Below are 4,400 nucleotides of genomic sequence, written 5' to 3' on the forward strand. Positions count from 1 at the left end.
TAAACACATTCCTCCTGATTAGGCAGATTAGGTAAACACATTCCTCCTGATTAGGCAGATTAGGTACTGGTGTGCATAACACAAACTCAGTAAACAAGCCTGCCACAGCTCAATGTACATAATAGACTAACAGCTCCCAAGAGAAAACCCTATTGCTGTGGACACTGCATGATGTGATCATGGGAGAAGGAGAAATCAAGCTTGGACTAAGCTGGCAATTCCCTGCCACTGGATGAGTGAATTTCATGGTGCCAAAAGGCAAAATGCAAATGACTGGAGGAGAATACTCCCGTATAATTTGGAGCCTGCATGTTGCACTATCAACATACCAAACAACATGTTCCTGCTGGTGCAATAGTGAAGCATCTAGCGCATGTACAAACAACGTTTCGATTGGATATAAAGCCTGCTCCTAGGGGTGGAACACACATCTTTTACTGCAAACTCTGCCAAAGCCCTGTGGCAGGGGAGAATACAGGCCCCAGTCAGAAGTCACTGCAATTGTATTGTTAGATGGAAATGATGCACCTGCTAAAGTACCAATCAAGTATTTGTGTTTACACCCATAGGTTAAGTTATTATAGCAGTCACTGCTTAGATGTTCTTGCTTCTTGCTGTGTATGTGTTTTTACAGTAGATGGAATTCCACTGAAGTTGGCCAGATGTAGAGACCCAAAAGTTCAGTGCCTTTCCATAATGGGAGGAAGGTCATTCCACACTTACCACACCCTCCAAGTCTCAGGGTCTTTTGTGGAAGAGGTTGGCAGAAAGAGCCGAAGGAAGGGGTGGAGCTAAGTGGAAATGTCCTCCAACCACTATGCCAGCAAGCTATAGTCACGCCTTTTTCGCATGCTTATCACGGAGTCAAGGGTGGAGTCAGTTACCCCTCTGACCCAATCAGTTAACCTTAGCTGCATGTGGGGGAGGGGAAATATATATATAAGCTGAGAAAACCAAGAGGCACCTCTCTCACCATTTTGTGTGTTTGTCAGAGGTCACAGGATCTGTATTTGAGTGTTGACTCTATGTCATTCTCAGGGTCTGAAGAATTCCCTGAATTGACCGCTTGGACACTGAGTCTCAGTAAAAACACAAGCACTTTATTGAAGCCATCCAGCTGGGGACACAGCTGTGCTGTGCTCTGACCCCGAGCTGGGTTTTAAGCTCTGAAACCACAAAAACCACAAAGCAGGGGATTTCTATAGAAATCATAAACAGAAGAACCAGGAAAGGATTTGAGCAATCTAGGGCTGTTTTCCAGAACCTTATCCTATACAGCCATTGGCTAGCTTACCAGGGTCAGAATGTTCTTCCTCTTCTGCCCCAGACCATTTCTGTAGAAACCATAAACAGATGTACCAGGAAAGGGTTTGAACAATGGAGGAGATTTCCAGAGCGAGATGGAGGGCAGCTCTTTCTCAGAGGACAGGGAGGGGGTCTGAGGAGCACTCTCCTTCATTGCACCCTTTTGTTTTGGAAATTTTCTTGAATCAAACCATTGATTCATATGTGTCACCTAGGGGATTGTAAACCATTGATTCATATGCATTATCTAGGGTATTGTAATGGGCCCTCATAACCATCAGTTGTACAGCAGAAATCCTTTGTTTAACAAACTTGACTAGAGCATTAAAGACACATGGCCCAAAGGTTCACAGTGCTATAAGGATCAAGAGGGGACTGGCCAGAATAGTGATAAGGGTGGTAAACCAAGGTGACCAGGAGAATAAGGACTAGAACCAGTTCTGGGAACCCTTTCTAAATTCTGCTCATTCTAAGAGACTCTGTTTAACCTGAGCCAGGTTGTCCTTAATCACACCTGAATTGTTGGCATAAAATCATCATGTTTCTCCTAGAGCCATACAGAGTCTGCCTTCTTTAAGAATAAGTAAGTTGAGGCCTCTTCTATTTTGTAGGACTACTTCAGCTAAGGAGTCTACTTGTTGCTCTAAATAGGAAGCAGTGGCATGTAATCTTCTGATATCTTTATCAATCTGTTCACTCAAGATCCTTAGTTTCTGGACACTTGTGTCCCAGGCCGCCATTCTGATGGCTGCAGACCCAGCTATCCCTGTGCTCATGAGGAGGGGGACTAGAATGGCAGCAGTTGCTGCCCTGTGAGGCTGGGAGAGGCCCACATGGAGTCTACCCACGTCTCCCCCACAGTAATATACCTGGGGCATGACATGTACCAGGACACAAAATTCTTGTCTTCCCATGAAGTAACTGGGATGTAGGGAAGGGGTTAAGCCAAAGGAACAAGCAAACCAAGTCGATCAGGGGGTAGCAAGTAGTTGAGTATCTCCTATAGGTCAGGTGTCCTCAGGTAGGGTATAGGACTGATTACAAATTCCAAGAGGAGAGGTGGCTAAGGGATACTCGTTTGACATGAAGCAAGTCCCTTGGCCCTGTAGACCTCCTAGGGTGAAAGTGGTTTCCCAGGGGTGTGAGGTAGTATCATTCATGGGTATTATTTTTAATTCTCTTGTTACAATAAGGGCAAAACATATATAATAGGGTGGTTGGGGATTCAGGCAGAGCAAACAATCCCTGGTCATTGTTAAGGTTCAGATAGCCCTGCTCCCTCACCAACAGGATCCCAAGGACTTCTCATGCTCCCAAGAAAAGGGAACCTAGCTGATAAGCACCTTGGTCTTTGAAGTCATAGAAGCAGACTTTTCTCCACTGTTTGGACAACACAGCAGGCTTCCCCTCTGATCTCCAAAGAGAACAGGTTTTAACAGTCCTGCTCTCTCACTCCCCCACCACCCAACTTTAAAAAAAAAAAAAAAATCTTCCCGCCTTCTGCAGGAAGCAGAAGCCTCCCTTTTAAAAGACCCCAGCTCAAGACCTGGGCAGATATTTTCCCTGCCCAAAAGGGAATCTGTTCCATGTGTTCCTTCGCTAATAAACCCTATTTTGATGGAGTTTTATCTGTGCCTCGGTGCCTCATCATCCATTAGTTCGTTCTCCATCAACTTTTTACCTATCAGATGGTGCCAAAATCCGGTTCTTACTTCAAGGGACCCACCTGGACTTCTCCAATGCTGCTAACTTGGCTCTCAGATACACTTCTTTTCTCTCCTCCTCTCCCCAGCCCCCTGCTTTGCTCTCACCTCTTTCTGGCTCTCCTCACAGTAAATACTCTGCCTTGCCTACTTCTTTTGATCTCCTTTCCCATGATTTTCACCACTCTGGGACAGCACTGTGGTCTCTGTGATGGACCTGCTTCATCCATTCCCTATCTCGGCTCACCACCGGCATCTAGCTCCCTCCCTCCTCCTTTGCCATGGGCCTGCAAGCTCTGCTGTCTTCCATCCTTTTTCCTGTCTTTATCCTTTTCCACTGCCCTTTTCTTCCTCACTTTACTCGGGATGATTTCTGATACTCTTCAGTCCAACACGTACAAATGCTCTTCTTCTCCTCTCTCTCCCCCTCCCATACTCAAGCTTCCTGCTTCCTGCTGTGTGCCTGCCTGCCAGCCTGCCTGCCTGTGTCTGACCTTATACAAATGCTCTTCTCCTTCTCCTCTCTCTCCCCCTCCCATACTCAAGCTTTCTGCTTCCTGCTGTGTGCCTGCCTGCCAGCCTGCCTGCCTGTGTCTGACCTTCCATGCATGCTTTAAACCTGCATGACCCCAAGGCTTTTTTTTCCTTCCCGCTCTTCACCCCCTCCAGGCAGCTGCCAAGAGCCAAGATTGCCAGCTTGCCTGCCCTGGAAATATTTTTCTTTAACATTCTAATTAAATGATAAGTTTCTGCTGGGCCCATTCTTAAATTCTCTTATAAATTTGGCTGTTCTTATAAATTGGCTAAAAACCCTTTAGATGACTCTTTCTCCCCATTTTGACCCAACTAGCCTAAACCAGCTGGGCAACTTTGCTAAACATTTAAAAAATTTCAGGCTGCTTGCCCCATTAACAAAGAACAAACGTTTTAAAAGCATTTTTTTTCTCCTAAACTTTTTCTCAGGCAAAGGGACTCAAACTTTGATCTTAGGCCATCTTGGGCATCAAGCAACTGGTACTCAGGTGCCTGCTTTTCTAACTAGACCTATCCATTTTAAATTTCACTATACATAAAAGGTCATAGACACTGCTCAGGCGAGTCACATGGTTTCAGACCAACAAACACTGATTTATATGCCCTGTTCCTTCTGCTGCCCTCATGAGTTTCCTTTCCAGCATAGCTGTGTCTACAAACTAAGAGCTCCTGAGAACTTGGCTTTACATTCACAGCTGCAGTGGTTGGTGAGAAACATGGATTTCTTTAATTTGCTTTTCTATTTGGGTCACATATACATATATATCTGAGGGTACTTTCTCCTTTAATATCAAGCCTAATCTACTAGTACCAGGGATGCCTACGATTCTCTTACAGTTTATTTTTGTTTTTGTTTCT

This window comes from Nannospalax galili, unplaced genomic scaffold (genome assembly GCF_000622305.1).
Source record: "Nannospalax galili isolate Female #2095 unplaced genomic scaffold, S.galili_v1.0 scaffold522, whole genome shotgun sequence".
Taxonomy (NCBI): domain Eukaryota; kingdom Metazoa; phylum Chordata; class Mammalia; order Rodentia; family Spalacidae; genus Nannospalax; species Nannospalax galili.